The sequence below is a fragment of the Globicephala melas genome, chromosome 16, assembly GCF_963455315.2.
Source record: "Globicephala melas chromosome 16, mGloMel1.2, whole genome shotgun sequence".
NCBI classification, from domain to species: Eukaryota; Metazoa; Chordata; class Mammalia; order Artiodactyla; family Delphinidae; genus Globicephala; species Globicephala melas.
The window spans coordinates 72,259,312-72,281,154 of record NC_083329.1 but is presented as its reverse complement, the minus strand read 5'-3'; the positions used below and the strand labels follow the sequence as shown (position 1 = coordinate 72,281,154).

General features: G+C 37.3%; 1 protein-coding gene and 1 pseudogene across 2 annotated transcripts in view; one reads left to right on the top strand and one right to left on the bottom strand.

Moving 5' to 3' along the window:
- PHYHIPL (phytanoyl-CoA 2-hydroxylase interacting protein like) overlaps window positions 1-21,843 on the top strand; it is a 91,750-nt gene that overhangs the window by 57,935 nt on the left and 11,972 nt on the right. The window lies entirely within an intron of this gene.
- Window positions 14,951-16,921, bottom strand: LOC115845767 (HAUS augmin-like complex subunit 6 pseudogene; annotated as a pseudogene).

Sequence of the window (21,843 nt, the reverse complement as noted above, 5' to 3'; positions counted from 1 at the left end):
GTGTCCTGTTTCACATTTCCCTTCCTGGATCAGTCCTGAAATTCATTCTTGGCTCTTCCCCTTTGTCCTCTTTTGAATGCTGCCTCAATATGCAAGTCTATTCTTACCTCTCTTTTGTAGTGTAGTATAATCCTTGCCTTCTGTCCTGCATCTTATCTTCTGTCTATTTTAATAACTAAGGAACATTTATCCTCAGTTCCTAGATTCCTTTAATTCTGGAAGTTGGATATCCAGAATTGTAATTTATCTTAAATCTGAAAAACACATATTCAGGTAGATGGGCTACCACTAAATAATTTATAGTAAAACAATAATATATTAAAAAATAATAATGAGTTCAGTGATACCAAAAACATCAGTTAAATTGTTAACTGTTTAGTATATTTTCCAAAGGATATATACATTAACATTAAGCAATTGACTTATTTGAGGTTTCTAACTTAACTGACTGAATTGATTAGATATTTTATGTCATAGACTGATGAAGCTTCACAATGTAAACTCACCAGATGCCAACAGCACCCTCCCCATGTTGTACTGATCAAAAATACCTCCAGACATTGCCAAATATCCCCTGGGTGGGGGCTGAGGGGTCAAAATTAGTAAAGGTATAGACTAATATATATTTTTATTATAAACTCATTCAATTTAATTCCAGACTTAAATTAATGAATTCAGTGAAAGAGTCAGAGAAACAGTACCATGTGAAATTAGACGAGTTCAGTATGAATTACCATTAAGCTGTTCAGTTAGATTGCAAGGATGTTAAGGGCTGTGACCATCGTTTAGGCTTCATGCAAAACAGCTTCTAGAGTACCCAAATAATTTAGTTGATCTTACTACTGGCATCTTTGCCCACACTTCCCTGATCACATATATAACACACAATGTTCAAAATAGAAAACCAGCAAGAAACTAAACTGGGAAAGACAACATAATGTAATGAAAAAAGTCCATCGACTTGGATTAAAAAAAAAAAGCAAAAAACATGGATTTACATTTTTTTGTTCATTTAATTACCCAGTCTTTAACTGTAGCCACATCATTTAGTTTCCCTAAGCCCTAGTTTATTTATCTACAAAGAAGGGAAATTGAACTATGTATCAAATGGTTTTCAAATATCAGTCCTTAGAACTAGTACCAAGCCATAGAGAAGTTTTCATTAGTCTTCTGTTAAATGAGAAAATATAGAAAATTTAGTCAGTTCTTCATAAAGTTAACTTATTCAATTTTAGAAGACTTTTTATTCTGAGATCAGGTATTTTGACATTTGATGTTAAAATGTAATTTTATTATAATTGTGATTGTAATAAACTACAGTTTTGTTTTTACTCTTCACAAAATAAAAACAATTCTCTTAGTTTTGTATGAAATTTTGCTAATCTGTTGAATGAAAAGATTTGAGAACTATTGACTGGATCTCCAAGGCCAGTCTCAGAAAGAAGAGTGTATAATTCTACAAACATGTAAATATAGCTCTACTGTTTACTTTTATCTGATAATATTATAATAAATTGCATAAGGGTAGTCTGGAGAATGCTGCCACAAAGAATTTAAGTTAAAAAGACAAAAAGGATGAGAAGTTACTACTTTTTAAGTGAATTAAAGAATCTCAGTAAGATGGTCCTTTTGAGCATAAATATCAAAGTAATCTTGTCTACAAGATCTTGGCCAAAATGAATAAGGAAAAATTAAAATAGAGGAAAAATGTCTTTAATACTAAACATTATGGGAAACTTCCATCGGCATTCCACTCACTGGGGTGTCTCTGTTATATAATTTACACATGAAATCCCCATTGTAGAAAGGAGCTTATAATTTTGACTCCTTTTCCTCAGAAAACCATGTGGTATTGCAGGAAAAATAGTGGAGAAGCTCTTAGAAGGGACCTGTTCTAGAACCCTCTGATTTGGTGGATAGAGGGATGGATAGGGAGCACAACTCCACTTGAATTTTCTCTTGTTGCTGTGGATCAGTAGTTCTTGAAAGCAGGTGTGCCAGGGGCCACAGAAAGTGAAGTTATCCACCAGTACCACCTGGTGGGTAATGAGGCATATCCCTAAAGTAGTAAGACACTTTTCTAATGTGAGAACCAGCAATTTAATAAAAAGAATCCAAAATCCAAATAGCTACATATTGTAACTGGAGGAAACAGACCACACAGAATGCTAGAGGTGGCAAACCTGCCCCTGCTCATTGGTTAGCCAAAACCAAGAAAATAATCTAAGATGAAGTTTCTGTCCTCGAATTATCCATGTCTCTGGTTCTTTTCCCCTTCACACAGACTTCAGAATTACTTAACCAGAAAAATAAACATACAATTGCCCCTTCAGATTAAGATCTAAGAGCAAAATTTTGATAGTGTTCTCTTACAGCAAGTGAGGAGATCTGTCCTATGCCAAACCTAAAGATGTGTTCTTTTTCAAGGATAAATACACAGAAAAGTTAAAATGAGACCTAGCTATGAAAAGATTCTACAAAGAAATAGGTGGAGAAAATTTTAGCAATAAGAAGCAGAATAGCATTTATGAGAAAGATTTTCTGTAGTAAAACCATGTAACTTTTATAGATTCTGATTTATATATTCTCAGTAAAATTCAAAATTAGATTTAATAAAACAAAAAAAATGAAAGATTAGATAATAAACCAATATATAAAGAGACCTAATTGTGAACAGGAGAGAATATAAGAAAATTAATAATGCTATACCAACTAAAATTCCATTAGCAAAGAATGGAAGGCACACTGAAGAAAATAAATCAGAGATATGGAGGAAACACTTAGAATTTTTTGCTGAGAATGTAAAGGGAAGGTCAAAAATGAAAGTAGAAGATAGTATATATATGGAGGTCAGAAACAGATACACCTAAACAAAAGATACACCTAAAACAAATTTAGCCAAAAAGATTGAAAGTGAAAAATAAAATGCAGGAAAGAGCAAAAATTTTCATACACACGCAAATTGAAATAAAACAGGATATAAATTATTTCAGAGTATAATTAATGTATTACACTTATTAGGATGAAAATGGTCATTTTTAATTAAAAAGGCTGTAATGCCCAATGAAGCTATAATTACACGCAAACACACATACACACACACACACACACACACACACACAATGTGACATCAAGATATAGAAAGTAAAAAGGAGAAATTAGCTAAAACAATGGTAGAAGGGCACTTCTGTGGTTTTTATGTTTTACATTTAAGTTTTTTAATCAATTTGAGCTAATTTTTGTGTAAGGTGTACAGGTTAAGTAAAGTCTCATTTTTTGTTTTTTTAAAATAAAGATTCCAATTTTTGCCCATCAAAACACGTGGACATTGTAAATAGTAGTAAATGGAATTGATAAAGGTGCAAAAAATAGGCACTGAAAAACTGTAGTTGCGAATACAGATTGATGAAACCTAATGTGATTCAACATTTGAAGTTTGTGGGATTTATCCAAAAATAAATAATCATAGATAGGCACAAAAATTTACATAGAATAGTGTTAACTGAGTGTTATTACAGGGAAACACTGGAAACAATCAATCTACATGTCCAGTGTTAGGATGACTGATTGGTAGAATAGAATACACAAGATTAGAATGGTATGTAGCCATAGGAAATTGTTCATAATATAGTAAGTGAAAAACAAGTTACAAAACAATATTCTATAGTATGTTCATAGTATAGAGAATTACAAATGATTTTTATTTTCTTCTTTGTGTTTTTTCCTAAGAGTTCCAATAATATTCAATGTTACCACTAAGTATTTTTATTTTGGGAGTTTATTGTGAATAAAGCAGAGAACAGTTTCAGGTTTTGTTGTGGTTACTATTTTGAGTTTTATTACTATCTTAATGAGTTTTTCTTTCATGACTTTAAAAGTATTGCAACATTTTAAAGTTGTTTTTATGAAGAGAAATGTATTTTTACCCTAGCAGACTGTATCTCTTACTTTTATAATGAAAATTATTAACATATATAATTATTTAAACATATATACATATATAATTTTAATTATAAAATTATAAAATGTCTTCCTTTTTGTACTATGTTAGCTGATTTTTCATCACTAAAACTTTAGGAAGGAAAAAAAGATAAGGTATGAGGAAATTGCTCCTAATTGCTGTTTTTAAGGGAAGTGAACCTAACACCTGCAATTTTTTTCTTAGAAGAACAGCCCAACACTTATTTTTAAAAGTAACTACATTTATTAACTTTTTAAAACACTCTTACTTTATTCAAACTGAGTCACTTATGCCCTTTTATCTACTGTAACTAAGATTTTAGATTGGCTTCTATTATAGCACTCTAGAGAAGATAATATGAGGAAGAAAAATTACTCATTTTTACAAAACTAGGGCGGCCACGGGACAATGGTGTAAAATTCTTGCTAAAAACATAGAGGTCCTCAATAAATAGAAACATGTTCTGTTGCAATGTTTGTCCGAGTACATCTGTTTATTAGGTGGGTGAAATTTTTAATCTTTATTCAAGGTAAAACTGCATTTTTGGATTAATCAAATTGGCGATATACTTCACGAGGTAATCTTGATAACCAAGTAACTTTTTTCTTTTATATATCTTTCAAAAAGATAAAGACATCTCAGGTTGTAAGGAATTTAGCTAAGGACTTTGATAGGTAAATAATTTAAATCTCTGTCCAAAGCTATCAAAAAGAAAAAGTATTACGTATGTGTGTATTATATATTCAAACAAATGAATGTGCATACATGTATTTAATGAAACAAAAAGATTATGTTGCAAGATTTCTATTCTGAACATGACCCTAAAATGAAGGAGTAAGGATTATAATGCATAATGTTTGTTTAGAGTAACTTTTCTAATTCTTGAGAGGGAAAAGGAAAAATATGCAAACTTGAAGAATCTCTTTCTTATAAAATGGATAATTTATGGAATATATTGAATATATAGTATTCTGGCGATATATATAAATTCATAATGCTGCACTAACACTGGTTTTATATGCATAGATTGTAGTATGTGATACTAAAGGTAGATGCAAAGTGGGTTTATTATCCTTTTGTACACTTAAAAGGTTTTAGTGAGTCTAGATCCTTTTAAGTTCCTTTAGACTCTATCAAAGTTTCACCTAACTTCTTTGCAGAAATTGAAAAGTTGATCCTAAAATTCACGTAGAAAGTCAAGAGGCCCAGAATAGCCAAAATAATCTTGAAAAAGAAGAAAATTAGAGGACTCACACTACTCAATTTCAAGATATACTACAATGCTACTACAGTATTCAAGACAATGTGGTAATGGAATAGAATTGAGAGTCTAGAAATAAATCATACAATAGCCAAGTGATTTTTGACAATAGTGCCAAAGCAATTAAATGAGGAAAAAATAATCTTTTAAAATAAACGGTGCTGAGATCACTGCATATCCACATGAAAAAAGAATGAACTTGGACCCCTACTGTACACCATGTATAAAAATTAACTGAGTATGGATCCAAAACTTAAATGTAAGTGTTACAACTGTAAAACTCTTAGAAGAAAATTTAGGTGAAGAAAATTTAGGTGTAAATCTTTGTGACCTTGAATTAGGCAATGGTCTCTTAGATATGACACCAAAAGTACAAGTTAGATAGTAAGAAGTGTGGATGAGGATGTGGAGAAATTGGAACCCACGTACACTGCTGGTGGGATTGTAAAATGGCGTAGCCGCTTTGAAAAACAGTTTGGCCGTTCCTTACCGAGTTAAACAAAGTTACCATTATGAACCAACAGTTCAACTCCTAGGCATACACTCAAGAGAAGAGAAAATATACGTTCACACAAAAACTTGTACATGAGGACTTCCCTGGTTGCACAGTGGTTAAGCAATGCAGGGGACATGGGTTTGAGCCCTGGTTGGGAAGATCCCACACGCCGCAGAGCAACTAAGCCCATGTGCCACAACTACTGAGCCCGTGTACCACAACTACTGAAGCCTGCATGCCTAGAGCCCGTGCTCTGCAACAAGAGGAGCCACCACAATGAGAAGCCCGTGCACTGCAATGAAGAGTAGTCCCTGCATGCCACAACTAGGGAAAGTCCACACAGCAACGAAGACCCAATGCAGCCAAAAATAGATAGATAGATAAATAGATAAATTTATTAAAAAAAAAACTTGTACATGAATGTTCATAGTAACACTATATATGATAGCCAAAAAGTAGTAACAAATCAAATGTCCATCAGCTGACAAGTAAATAAACAAAAGCTGGTATATCCATACAATGAGATATTATTCAGCAATAAAAAGGAATAAAGTCTTTTTACAACATGTATGAACCTTGAAAATATTATGCTAAGTGAAAGAAGCCAATCACAAAGGACTACTTACTACATGATACCATTTAAATGAAATACCCAGTATAGGCAAATCCAGAGACAGGAAACTGATTAGTAGTTGAGGGAAGAGGGGACATGGAGAGGTTGGGCTTGGAGAGTGATAACTAAGGTGTGTAGGGTTTATTCTGCTATTAAAAAAAAAAAAATGTTCTGTGATTGATTGTGGGGCGGATGCACAATTCTGAATCTACTAAAAGCCATTGACTTGTACACTTAAAACGAATGGCTGTATGGTATGTGAATTATATTTCAATAAATCTTTTTTTTAATATCTGATCATTTTTTGCAAGACAACTTAAGTTCATTGAGAGAAGAGCCGAACATATAAAATATATCAGTATAATTTGGCTATGTTTTCAGTTTACATTTTAATAATTGCTGTTGTTGGAAAAGTGCTTTTGAAATGTTTGTTCTGAAAAAGCAGTTTTCATCTTTTGGATGGATAGAAAGTGCCACTTATTTGTTCTCCATTCAGTATTACCAGTGAGCAGCACAGCCAGAGTTATTAGAATTATTTGGTGTGTAAAGTAGAGAAATGTAGCTAGAATTACCTTTAAGATGAAGTCTTACTGAAAAGGGGAAGCTGCATTTGGAAGTACACTTGATCGTATAGATCTAAGATAGTATTGGCTGGTTATTGAATATTAACAACATGTGGATCACTGTTGTTTCACCGGTTTTAAAGACAGAATCATTGTCTTCTGTCACTTATCTCAAAATCTCAGTTAAAAATTGATTTACACAGCATGAGTAGGAAGCAAGTTACATGTAAACTGGTAGGAATTATTAAATTAAATTCTTATCTTTTTCTTCCCAAGTAAGAAAGCTGCATAGAGGCTAAGTAGGTTTGTAAAGAACTGGGATTATGATAAGTAGCTTGAAAATGAGGGTTCTTGATATAGCATATCCTTTATAGGTTTGAGCTTTATATTGTTCTGAATAGCAAAATATTATATGAGCAAAAGTTTCCTCCTTTCAATAAAGGTAACAAAATTTTAATCAAGTTTTAATAAGTGGAAGAGAAACCATATAAAACAAAGTATTCTAGAAAATAATTGTTTATAACTTTAAGGTTGAAAAGATAACATGCTGGAAGTTTAAATGGCAAAATATAGTATTTTAGTTACTGTCAGTATATTGAAGTATTGTCATTAAATTGGGTCAAATGCTAAATAGCTTTATTTTTTTCTTAAAAAACGATTTTTTCACTTGTTTGAAATTATGTAGACAGTCATAATGCATACGATTCCTTTTTTAAATTTAATTTTTATTTTATATTGGAGTATAGTTGATTTACAATGTTATGTTAGTTTCAGGAATAGAGCTAAGTGAGTCAGTTATACATATACATATATCGATTCTTTTTCAGATTCTTTTCCCATATAGGCTATTTCAGAATATTTGAGTAGAGTTCCCTGTGCTATGCAGTAGGTCCTTGTTCATTATCTATTTTATCCATAGTAGTGTGTAAATGTTAATCACAACCTCCAAACATATGCCTCCCTACCACCTTTCCCCTTTGGTAACCATAAGTTTGTTTTCTAAGTCTGTGAGTCTCTCTTTTGTAAATAAGCTCATTTGTATCATTTTTTGAATTAGTTTCCATGTATAAGTGATATCATATGATATTTGTCTTTCTCTGACTTACTTCACATAGTATGGTAATCTCTAGGTTCATCCATGTTGCTGCAAATGGAATTATTTCATTCTTTTTTATTTCTGAGTAATATTCCGTTGAATGTATGTACCATATCTTCTTTAGTCATTCCTCTGTCAGTGGACATTTAGGTTGCTTCCATGTCTTGGCTATTGTAAATAGTGTTGCAATGAACATTGGGGTGCATTTATCTTTTCGAAGCATGATTTTCTCCAGATATATGCCCAGGAGTGGGATTGCTAGATCATATGGTAGCTCTATTTTTAGGTTTTGTTTTTGTTTTTGTTTTGGCTGTGTTGGGTCTTCACTTATGTGCTAGGGCTTTCTCTAGTTGTGGCAAGCAGGGGCCACTCTTCATCGCGGCGTGCGGGCCTCTCACTATCGTGGCCTCTCTTGTTGCGGAGCACAGGCTCCAGATGTGCAGGCTCAGTAGTTGTGGCTTACGGGCCTAGTTGCTCTGCAGCATGTGGGATCCTCCCAGACCAGGGCTCGAACCCGTGTCCCCTGCATTAGCAGGCATATTCTCAACCACTGCGCCACCAGGGAAGCCTTAGGGTTTTTTTTAAATCTTTATTTTATTTATTTATTTGGCTGCATGGGGTCTTAGTTGCAGCACACGGGATATTTGTTGCAATGTGCAGGATCTTTGTTGTGGCGTGCGGGATCTTTTTTGGGTTTTTTTCTTTGTTTTTTTAATTGCGGCATGCAGAATCTTTAGTTGTGGCATGTGAACTCTTAGCTGCGGCATGTGGGATCTAGTTCCCTGACCAGAGATTGAACCTGGGCCCCCTGCGTTGGGAGTGCGGAGTCTTACCACAGGACCACCAGGGAAGTCCCTCTATTTTTAGTTTCTTAAGGAACCTCCATACTGTTCTCCATAGTGGCTGTACCAATTTACATTCTCACCCAAAGTGTAGAAGGGTTCCCTTTTCTTCACACCCTCTCCAGCATTTATTGTTTATATACTTTTTGATGATGGCCATTCTGACTGGTGTGAGGTGATACAACATTATAGTTTTGATTTGCATTTCTCTGATAATTAGTGTTGTTGAGCATCTTTTTATGTGCCTCTTGGCCATCTGTATGTCTTTTTTTGGTTGTTGTTTTGATTGAGTTGTTTGTTTTTTTGATATTGAGCTGCATAAGCTGTTTGTATAATTTGGAAATTAATCCCTTGTCAGTTGCTTCATTTGCAAATATTTTCTTCCATTCTGAGGGTTGTCTTTTCATTTTGCTTATGGTTTCCTTTGCTGTGTAAAAGATTTTCAGTTTAATTAGGTTGCATTTGTTTATCTTTGTTTTTACTTTCATTACTCTAGGAGGTGGGTCAAAAAAGATATTGCTGCAATTTATGTCATAGAGTGTTCTGCCTATGTTTTCCTCTAAGGGTTTTATAGTATCCAGCCTTACATTTGGGTCTTTAATCCATTTTGAGTTTATGTTTGTGTAAGGTGTCAGGGAATGTTCTAATTTCATTCATTTACATGTAGCTGTCCAGTTTTCCCAGCACCACTTATTGAAGAGGTTGTCTTTTCTTCATTGTATATTCTTGCCTCCTGTGTCATAAATTAGGTGACGATAGGTGCGTGGGTTTATCTCTGGGCTTCCTATCCTGTTCCATTGATCTGTATTTCTGTGTTTGTACCATACTGTTTTGATGACTGTAGCTTTGTAGTATAGTTTCAAATCAGAGAGCCTGATTCCTCCAGCTCCGTTTTTCTTTCTCAAGATTGCTTTGGCTATTTGGGGTCTTTTATGTTTCCATACAAATTAAAAATTTTTTTTCTTCTAGTTCTGTGAAAAATGCCATTGTTAATCTGATAGGGATTGCATTGAATCTGTAGATTGCTTTGGGTAGTATAGTCATTTTCACAATATTGATTCTTCCAATCCAAGAACATGGTATATCTCTCCATCTATTTGTGTCATCTTCAGTTTCTTTCATCAATATCTTATAGTTTTCTGAGTACAGGTCTTTTGCCTCCTTGGATAGGTTTATTCCTAGGTATTTTATTCTTTTTGATGTGATGGTAAATGGGATTGTTCCCTTGATTTCCCTTTCTGATCTTTCATTGTTAGTGTATAGGAATGCAAGAGATTTCTGTGTATTAATTTTGTATCCTGCAACTTTACCAAATTCATTGATAAGCTCTAGTAGTTTTCTGGTAGCATCTTTAGGATTTTCTATGCATAGTATCAGGTCATCTGCAAACAGTGACAGTTTTACTTCTTCCTTTCCCATTTGGATTCCTTTTATTTCTTTTTCTTCTCTCATTGCCATGGCTAGGATTTCCAAACTATGTTGAATAATAGTGACAAGAGTGGACATCCTTGTCTCATTCCTGATCTTAAAGGAAATGCTTTCAGTTTTTCACCATTGACAGTGATGTTTGCTGTGGGTTTGTCATATATGGCCTTTATTATGTTGAGGTATGTTCCCTCTGTGCCCACGTTCTGGGGAGCTTTTATCATAATCGGGTGTTGAATTTTGTCAAAAGTATTTTCTGCATCTATTGAGATAATTATATGATTTTTATTCTTCAGTTTGTTGATGTGATACATCACACTGATTTTTGTGGATATTGAAAAATCCTTGCATTCCTGGGATAAATCCCACTTGAAAATGGTGTATGATCCTTTTAATGCATTGTTGGATTCAGTTTGCTAGTATTTTGTTGAGGATTTTTGCGTCTGTGTTCATCTGTGATATTGGCCTGTAATTTTCTTTTTTTGTGGTATCTTTGTCTGGTTTTGGTATCAGGGTGATGGTGGCCTCGTAGAATGAGGTTGGGAGTGTTCCTTTCTCTGCAATTTTTTGGAAGAGTTTCAGAAGAGTAGGTGTTAACTCTTCTGTAATGGTTGATAGAATTTGCCTGTGAAGTTATCTGGTCCTGGACTTTTGTTTGTTGGATTTTTAATCACAGTTTCAATTTCAGAACTTGTGATTGGTCCGTTCATATTTTCTATTTCTTCCTGGTTCAGTCTTGGAAGGTTGTATGTTTCTAAGAATGTGTCCATTTCTTCTAGGTTGTCCATTTTATTGGCGTATAGTTGTAGTAGTCTCTTATGATCCTTTGTATTTCTGTGGTGTCCGTTGTAACTTATCCTTTTTCTATTCTAATTTTGTTGATTTGATCCCTCTCCCTTTTTTTCTTGATGAGTCTGGCTAAAGGCTTATCAATTTTTTTTATCTTCTCAAAGAACCAGCTTTTAGTTTCAATGATATGAGATTTTTCTTGTTTCTTGAGGTAAGACTGTATTGCTATAAACTTCCCTTTTAGTACTGCTTTTGGTGTGTCACATAGGTTTTGGATCATCATGTTTTCATTGTCATTTGTCTCTAGGTATTTTTTTTTTGATTTCTTTGATTTCTTCAGTGATCCATTGGTTGTTTAGTAACATATTGTTTAGTCTCCAGGTGTTTGTGTTTTTTACATTTTATTTTCTGTAATTGATTTCTACTCTCATAGTGTTGTGGTCAGAAAACATGCTTGAAATGATTTCAATTTTCTTAAATTTATCGAGCCTTGATTTGGGACCCAAGATGTGATCTATCCTGGAGAATATTCCATGTGCATTTGAGAAGAAAGTGTAATCTGCTGCTTTTGGATGGAATATCCTATAAATATCAATTAACTCTGTCTGGTCTAATGTGTCATTTAAGGCTTGTGTTTCCTTATTAATTTTGTTTGGATGATCTGTCCACTGTTGTAAGTGGGGTGTTAAAGTCCCCCAGTATTATTGTGTTACTGTCGATTTCCCCTTTTATGGCCATTAGCATTTGCCTTACATATAGAGGTGCTCCTGTGTTGGGTGCATATATATTTACAATTGTATCATTTTCTTTCTAGATTGATCCCTTGATCATTATGTAGTGTGCTTCCTTGTCTCTTGTAACATTCTTTATTTTAAAGTCTATTTTGTCTGATATGAGTATTGCTACTCCAGCTTTCTTTGATTTCCATTTTCATAGAATACCTTTTTCCATCCCCTCACTTTCAGTCTGTATGTGTCCCTAGGTCTGAAGTGGGTCTCTTGTAGACAGTATATATACAAGTCTTGTTTTTTTAAAATCTATTCAGCCAGTCTGTGTCTTTTGGTTGGAGCCTAATAATCCATTTACCTTTAAGGCAGTTATCGATTTGTATGATCTTATTGCCATTTTGTTAATTGTTTTGGGATTGTTTTTGTAGGTCTTTTTTCTTCCCTTCCTCTCAGCCTATCACAGGTATGACTCACTTAACAGCAGTGTGGTTTTTTGTAAATCCATTAATATCCAAAGATATTTTGATCATTTGATTCTCAATAATTCAGGGCCCACACTTATGGGTGAACTTCAGCTTCCTCATCAGAGAGCTAAAATCTCTAAAGCAGTATGTATGTAATAGTGTACCTAGCTTCTTGAAGATACCCCAGGGCTAAATGTGAATCTGTATCTCCTAGCAGTGGCTCTCAAGCTTTTTATTGAGCCAAAGAATTACCAGGGAAGCTATTTAAAATGCAGATTTCTAATCCTCATTTTAGACCTACAGAATATACGTTTTTTTAAGATGTATCCCAGGTAATTCCTCGAGTCCATCTTAGACAAGTCATTTAAGCTCCCTAGCTTTGGTATCATTACCTGTAATATAGGTACAATATCACTGTCTTACAGAGGTGTAAGAATTAAATGATATGTATTATTAAGTATCCAGGAATAGTTCTGGCACTTTGTAGATGCTAATATGATAGTTCTACCTTCTCCTTAACGTGTTAATTTTGGATTTACCAATACTAGGTTTCTTAAGACTAAAGGATAGTTTCCCAGTAGACTTACAGAGTCCCTATTTGTTCTATTAACTAATAAAAGAATATGGCACCTTAGGAGAAGCTTTTCTCTTTCTCTTTCTTTTCCACTGCAAAGAAGGTAGTTATTTGTGGTTTTCTTCTGTCTTTTCTCACACAAAAAAAGACTGGCCTTCAAACTTGGATCAAACAAGCAACAGAGAGAAAGTAAGCCAAAATGAGTGAGAGAAGATGAACTATTAAGCCCATCCACTTCCAGAACTCTTCCCTAAAACTTTTCTCCTCTTTTTGCCAGTTTCTTGGCAAATTGGACAAGGCTGTGATGGTTAAGAGTTGAGGCTAGACACAGGGGTGCTGTAGGTGCTATCACCCTTCCAGAGTGTGCTTAACCTCCTGGTTCACAGAGGGCAATGGCATGTATTCACTTGGATGCTAAAGACAAGCCCGTTTCTTGGCCAGGGGGGTCTGACTACATGGGGCAGGACACTGTACAAGAGGCCTCACATCTGACTCCCATTTAGAGTACAGAAGGCCCACTCTTGCAGCCATATCCTACATCCTGGCCCTTTAGTTACTTCTAGGAGGTCTTGTTGGTATATTAAGGAAGGAAAATAGGGTCAAATCCTAGCTTCACCACTGACTTAGCTGTGTAACACTGAACAAGTTATTTAACCCCAAATTCAATTTTCTCAAGTAAATTTGAAGCTGTTCTGTAGGCAGTGGGGACCTGATGGTTTTTGAGGAGGAAAGTAACTATCAAAATTAGCTCCCTTGGGCTTCCCTGGTGGCGCAGTGGTTGAGAATCTGCCTGCTAATGCAGGGGACATGGGTTCGAGCCCTGGTTTGGGAAGATCCCACATGCCGCGGAGCAACTAGGCCCATGAGCCACAACTACTGAGCCTGCGCATCTGGAGCCTGTGCTCCGCAACAAGAGAGGCCGCGATAGTGAGAGGCCTGCGATGAAGAGTGGCCCCCGCTTGCCATAACTAGAGAAAGCCCTCGCACAGAAACGAAGACCCAACACAGCCAAAAATAAATTAAATAAAAATAAATAAATAAGACCCCAAGATCACTATTTTAAAAAAAATTAAAAAATTAGCTCCCTTAACCTGCTATATAGCACAGGGAGCTCAGCTCGGCACTCTGTGATGGCCCAGTTGGGAGGGATGGGGGGTGGGAGGGAGGGAGGCCCAAGAGGGAGGGGATGTGTGTATGATTATGGCAGGTTCACTTCACTGTGCAGCAGAAACTAACACAACATTGCAAAGCAACCATACTCCAACCAAAAATTTTTTAAATTAAAAAATTAAAGAAAAAATGAGCTCCCTTCCCCCAAAACAGTGGCCCTCCAAAAAAAAAAACAAACACAGACTAATTTTTTAATTTACATTTTTTCTGTTAAAAAAAAAACTAGAGTTAAATTCTCAAAGTCTAAATTAGACTAAATATAAAACTGTTATACAACCCACTGAATGGATTTATAGTTAGTGTCCCTCAAAAGTATCTAGTCATCTTCCACCTTTTTCCTTTTTTCTAAATTCATCCTGCTCCAGTCTTCACTATCATCACATGCACTTTATTCCATCAAACATCATTTTTCAGGATCAACCTACCTGAATAATCATTAAGCCTCTTTAGAGCTTTCCCAAACTTAAATATTGTCATTTTGATTATATACCCCAAAGCATTACTTTCCTCACTTTTTTTGTTTAGTACCAGAATGTTCTAAAAAGAAACAATAAAAGTTGTTTATTTCCCTAAAAAGAAAGATCAGTATATCCAATGGCTATTAAGTTATCCACTTAATAAAACACGTCAAAAACTACTCATCCTTATGTTAATTATCTGAAATTAGAACATAATGAATTAGTTAACCTAATACTTTGCCATTTACTTCATGCTTACAAGATTATGCAAGAAACCAAAATGGCTTCTCATAACTTGTTTGCTTTCCAAATACTTCACATTTCAACCCCATATCTATACAGAGAGAGAAAATCCAAACATACTCTCCTTACCTAAAATCAGTAGAGAGGGCTAAAAAGCATTATTTAGGACTTTTTTAGACCTTGAAAAACAGTTACACTTCCAATGTGTATTTAAATTACAAATCAGTTTTTATCCTGTGACATTGCTTCAACTTAAGTTCATCATAGTTAAATTGACTGGGCTACTGCTTCATCTTTCAAGTCAGATGGAGATTCTTTTGCATCAAGACTCTTATTCAAGATTTCTTTTTCAGCAAAATTGACTGTTAAATTAGGTAGAAGTTCTCCAAGACTACATGGTATTGTGGTTCTCAATCTTTGTTCCACTGGAGAAAACCTAATTAGTGGTGAAAGAGACTGTTTTCTTTCACCAAGGGACATGCATGAAGATGGTTTTGTATAGTCAATGTGCAAATCATGAGTGCCCAAAAAGTTAAGCATATCATCAGTTTGCATGTATTGGGAAGTAAGGCTCAATTCTGGTTTGTGTCTTTCAAGTGTTTCAGGATTAGAGAGGCAAATTTCTTCCCTTTGCTTGGACAGAGATTTCTTCAGAGCTTCATATCCACTGCAAGTAGCCTGTAAATTAAAGTCTGATTCTGGAGTATTCTGTCTTCCTCCCACAACACCTTCTGGGAAAATGCCACTGTGCATAGGACTATTTGGTTCCAGTTTAAAATTGGCCTCTGTACTACTGGAGCTATTAAGACTTAAGTGACCAACTTCTTTTGGAAGAGTTTCATGTAATATGCCAAAATCACTACCTTTAAAACTGGAACTAATTCCACTTGATATCTGAAAAGAATTCCATAACATACTTTTATGCATGGAAAGATCTTTGTAAGAAGCTTTCGAGTGGTCTGATATTTTAATATACTCTTCTTCACTGCTACCTATGACATTTCTCCTATTGCCTACAGCAGGGGAGAATGTCTCTATTTGGCTAGTTTCTAAAAGCTTGTTCTGTAAAGCTGTACATTCGAAATCTTGCTTACAAATTTTGTCCTTATTTAACAAATCTGACAGATTTTGTTTTGTTGGTTCACCTATGCAACTGGTCAGCACAGGTTTCTGAAGCACACACTTGAGGCAATCTGAAACAACTTTCTCTTCAGGCAAATGAGCCTTTCTCTCTGAAATTTGGTCTCTTTTTCAAGGAAGTGAAGGTCTATTGCCAGTCTTGCTTGGTTAGCCTGACAATGTTCATATTTCATTACTTTCAAGATTTCATTTAATAACTGAATAACTGTTAAGAGATTCAATTTTCCAGCCTCTTAAACATTTCCTACGTGCAGCTGACACATTTGTTTCTCAATTTTGTCAAGTAAGAGCCTTGGAATATTGATAGCAACATTAGTTCCATCTAAAGTATATTGGTTGTAAGGACTGAACTAACAACTTCTCTTTTTCCAAAGCCGTGAGTGTTTCATTCACTGAAGCCCACAAAGACCGAACCTTTTGAATTTTCTCTTGTATATTAATTTGGTCATCATAGGGTTCCATTTTTTTAATTTGGTTTTGCTGTCCTATACATTCTGATCTCAAATTTCGTATTTGTTTAACTGACAGTTGTGCATTTTTGGGTAACAATCTTCTCTTTGCAAAATTTGTAAAACTCTGTTATGTGCTACATGGCATCTGGCAATGCACTTGCACAAATCTTGTGGCTTTACATTAAATATCTCTAAAATGTATAGAAGAATTTTTAGAATGGGTTTTTATATAATTTATTGCAACAAAACTTGCAGAGTGATACATCAGATGAATAAATTTAGGACCACCAGGAGAAAGAAATAGTGAACCAACAACTTGAAGAAAGCTACTTCCACATTCAGCAGAAATCTTTTTTAACCATTCACAGCAAAGTTTTCGGAATTCAGTATCACATTTTTGGTCAAATGGAGGCCAACAAAGTTTGAAAACTTCTTTAGTGAGAGACTGGTCAAGGGTTTGAAACAAAAAATAAGAAGCTATCTGAAAGGCATCACTGTTCAACTTGTCAAACGTGTTCACTCCGAGGTGCGTGTGCGACACGATCTTTCCACCGGCTATACTCACCGAGCCCGGCTCGAAGCTGAGTGCCTGCAAATACATCCAGATATGCTCCTTCTCGAAAGAAGTGACCCAGGCCGAACTCATCTTCGCGGTAGGCAGGGCCCGGCAAAGGAAGAAAGCGCAGTCTCCAACGACTGAGAGGGCCCCTCAGGCTTTTTCCCTACAGGTATCCTGCGATGGCGGTGGCCCCTCCATTGCCACCACCTGATCCTCTTGCCCAGAACCATTTCGCCTCACATGCCTCAAGTGGCCTGAGACTCTAAAGTCTCAGGGAATTAGAGCCTCTAACGGTAGTACTGCACAGCGGCCAAAGCGAAGTCACCACCCCTTGTATGTTATTTGTACTTTCTCGTTGCTTTTAATATTTTTTCTTTGTCTTTAATTTTTGTCAATTTGATTAACATGTGTCTTGGCCTGTTGCTACTTGGGTTTATCCTGCATGGGACTCTATGCGTTCGAGACTGAATGTTTCCTCTCCCACATTAGGGAAGTTTTTAGCTATAATCTCTTCAAATAATTTCTTGGACCTTTCTCTTTCTCTTTTCCTTCTGGGACCCGTATAATGTGAATTTATTGCATTTAATGCTGCCCAAGAGGTCTCTGATACTGCTCACTTACCCATTCTTCTGCCTCATTTATTCCACTATAGATTCCTTCTAGTGTATTTTTCATTCCAGTTATTGTATTGTTCTTCAGTGTTTGTTCTTTAAATCTTCTAAGACTTGTTAAACATTTCTTGTGTCTTCTCGATCTGTGCCTCCATTCTTTTTCTAAGATCTTGGATCATCTTTACTCTGAATTATTTTGGGGGAAGATTGCCTAACTCCACTTCACTTACTTGTTCTTCTGGGTTTTTATCTTGTTCCTTCATCTGGAATATACTCCTCTGCCGTCTCGTTTTGTCTGACTTTTCTGTGTTTGCGGTCTCCTTTCCGCAGGCTGCAGGATCGTAGTTTCTCTTACTTCTGGTGTTTGCACCCTTGTGGGTGAGTTTGGGTCAGGGGCTTGTGCAGGTTTCCTGGAGGGAGGGACTGCTGCCTGCCCACTGGTGTGTGGGACTGTGTGTTGTCCCTCTGGTTGACAGGGCCATGTCAAGGGGTGTGTTTAAAGTGGCTGTGAGCTCAGTACAACTTTAGGCAGCCTGTCTGCTGATGGTTGGGGCTGTGTTCTCCCTTTGCTGGTTGTTTGGCCTGAGGCATCCCAGCACTGGAGCCTGCAGGCTGTTGGGTGGAGCCAGGTCTCAGTGCCCAAATGGCCACCTCTCGGAGAGCTCGTGCCAATCAATATTTTATGGGGCCTCCACCTCCAGTCTCCTTGACCCTCCTCTGCACCACAGCCAACCCACACCTCCCCAGGAGACCCTCCACAACACACAGGGTGGTCTAGCCCAGGCTCCTGTGGACTCACTGCTTTGTTCTGGGACCCAGTGTACGGGAAATCTTGTGTGCACCCTCCAAGAGTGCAGTTTCTATTTCCCCCAGTCCTGTGGAGCTCCTGCGCTCAAGCCCTGCTGGCCTTCAAAGCCAAATGCTCTTGAGGCTCCTTCTGATGCCAGACCCTCAGGCTATGAAGCCTGACCTGGGGCTCAGAACTATCACTACTGTGGGAGAACCTCTGGGATATAATTATTTTCCAATTTGTGGGTCTCTCACCCAAAGGGTATGGGATTTGATTATATCACGGAAGCGCCCCTTCTACCGACTCGTTGTGGCTTCTTCTTTGTCTTTGGGTGTAAAATTTTTTTTTTGGTAGGTTCCAGTCTTTTTAGTTGATGGTCGTTCAGCAGTTAGTTGTGATTTTGGTGTTTTTGTAAGAGGAAGTGAGCTCAAGTTCTTCTACTCCACCATCTTGTCCAGAATTGAGGGGCTACTTTTAGTTTGGATGCTTTCTGCCTCTTTCGTCAGTGTGTACTGGCCATTATCCCCTTGATATGGGATGCATAGGTGCAGCGGCCCTTGCATGCTCTCCTGGTATGGCAGGGGCAGTGGTCCGCCCCCAACCATGGGTCTCTCAGTGGCAGCACTGGCTATGTGCCCCCAGGACAGCAGGGGCATCAATGGGCACCTGCTCCTGGGTCTCCCAGTGGTGGCTACGGCCCACGCATTCCCAGGACAGCAGGGACAGTGATTGATGCCTGCTCACTCCCCGTGCATGCTCCCCATACGGCAGGGGCAGCAACTAGCTTCTGTTCCCAGGTCTCCTAGCTGCGGCAGGGCCCACTCACCCCCAGGACAGTGGGGACAGCAATTGGCGCCTGCGCACAGGTCCCCTAGTTTTGGTAGGAGCCCACGCCCACTTCTGGAGCCCACGATGCCGGTAGCAGCTTATGCCCACCCCAAAAGCTCATATAGTTGGTGTTCTGTTGCCTGAGAGCATGCACACAGGGAAAGAAGCTCCTATGGCAGTCCCACCCTGTCCTCGTGCACCCCCCAGTAATGGTGACCTGCCCCTCTGGCATGCCCAGGTTCTTCCAAATACACCCTCAGTTGCCACAGTCCAGCCTCTTCAGGCTGTCTCCCCACAGGCAACGCTGTTCCTCTCCCTGGGTTTGACCTCTGAAGCCCAAGCTTCAGCACGCAGCCCCCACCCATACCAGTGGATGAGCATCTCAGGCTAGGGAGCACAGGGTGGCAGTAGGTCACTCCATTTTGCCTTCCGCAAACTGGTTGCTGCACTCTCCTCAGAGGCTCTGATGCTCCCCCTCGTCCAGGCTGATCTCCCTGCCGGTGAGGGGACTTCCTAGGGTGTGAGAACCTTTCCTCCTTCACAACTCCCTCCCTGGGGCACAGGTCCCATCCCAACTCCTTTTTCTTTTTTTTTTCTTTTGTCCTTATGTGGAGGTTTTCTTGCCCTTTCGGAAGTCTGAGGTCTTCTGCCAGTGTTCAGTAGATGTTCTGTGCAAATTGTTCCACTTGAAGATGTGTTTCGGATGTGTTTGTGGAAGGAGGTGAGCTCCACATCCTACTCCTCAGGCATCTTGATTCCTCCTCATAATGCATATAATTTGTACAGAAATTTCTGCTATTAGTCCAGAAAGTTTTTCATTTAACGTTGCTTACATTTTAAAGATAACTGCAGTCAGAATAATAGGTTAAAATGTGAGCTTTTATAAATAGAACAAAAATTACTGTTTGTATATTTATTGCCTTTCCCTTTCCCAAGGCCACTAAAGAGATTCCACTTTGTTTCTTCCCTACACTTGACTTCTGAAAGGCTTTAGCAGGAAGCAATTTTGAGATTCTACGAGGGCAGGTGGGGAGGGAAAAAAGGGTGAGGGAGTAATTTTTCTGGGAGTTTTATGGAGTGGGGATCTGGGAAAGCCTGGGTGTGAGGGAGTACGTGAGAGAAGAAAGAAGGATTTTTAAAAGTATTGTTCAAGAAATGACAATAAAGAACTTCAGTTATTTTGAAATTAGTCTTTGACTGTCATCGGGTTCCTCTGGCCACAACACAGCTTGGGATGAGAGAACATAGGTGAATGATTTAATAAGACTGGGAATATCAAAAGATTTATATCAGTAATTGAGATGGGAGTATGGGGGCAGAGAGCACAAGCTAATATGGAAGTGGAAGGTGTTGCTACATTGATTGTTGTTCCTTTCAGTTATTGTCGATCAAGATTTGTTTCTTTTTATTTATTTATTTTTGGCTCTGTTGAGGCTTCATTGCTGCACGCGGGCTTTCTCTAGTTGTGGCGATCAGGGGCTACTGTTCATTGCGGTGTGCGGGCTTCTCACTGCGGTGGCTTCTCTTGTTGCGGAGCACGGGCTCCAGGTGCGTGGGCTTCAGTAGTTATGGCACGCAGGCTCAGCAGTTGTGGCTCAGGGGCTCTAGAGTGCAAGCTCAGTAGTTGTGGCACACAGGCTTAGTTGCTCCGCAGCATGTGGGGTCTTCCCGAACCAGGGATCGAACCCATGTCCCCTGCATTGGCAGGCGGATTCTTAACTACTGTGCCACCAGGGAAGTCCCTGTTTATTCTTTTAAGGAACAAATTATGTAGCTGACTTATGACCTACAACTTTTATAACATAAATAACAATTACACTTTTTTTTCTTGGGCACTGAATTTTATGTTGGCTTGGGGGAAGGGAACATAGGAAGGAGAAGTGGAGTAAAATTTCACTCAGTATGTCTTTCCTACATATGAAACAAACTTGGCAAGTCTATATTTTCTCTTTTTGTCCTGTCATCCATCATATTCTGCTCTATAATATTAGCCAAAGTGATAACATTTTCTCTAATTGGAAATGTAGGACATAGTCTGTAAAGTAATTAGACGTCAGATGCGTTCTTCAAGATTTTAATGATATCAATCAACATGGCAGTCATTTTCTTTCTTTTAACCTTATCTATTGTTTCAGCATTCAAAATTAAATTTAGGAAGATACAACAGGTAAAAAGATTCCTAGAGTAATCCTTCACATAGTAACTGTTAAGAGAATGGTCTTTGATATTATTTATGTACGTAGCATAAACGTTACATGCTATTTCTATATATAAATTTCCAAAAGGGGGAAGGGAGAGTAATTTTTATTGACTCACTGATACCTCAGATTTTTTTTAAAAGAAACATTGCCTTTATTTGACTGGATTGTTTCATTTCATTATCAACATTTCTGATTTCATCTGGCTTAAAACACCTAGTATTATTACTTTAGAGCAGAATCGATTGGTCATGTAAGAAAAATGGTCGCTTGGGGCCTTTCAGCAGAACCTACCATGTAAGGCTAATCTTTCATAGATTAGAAAGATGGATCACCAGTGTTATTGTTTTTACTTCTGTGAACGCAGAAATTGGAAAAGGAATTGAAAACGTAGAGGTGGTAAGGACTAATTCATTTATGCATTTTGTTGGTAATATGATCTTGTAATGATAGTTTTACTATCATTAACACTCAAATTACTTCATGAACAAAATGAAATCTCAAATTTAGTAATTAGGTGAGTTCAGAAACAGGTACACAGCTAATGGTCTTGCAAACTAGAAAAAATCCATTAGTTGGAAA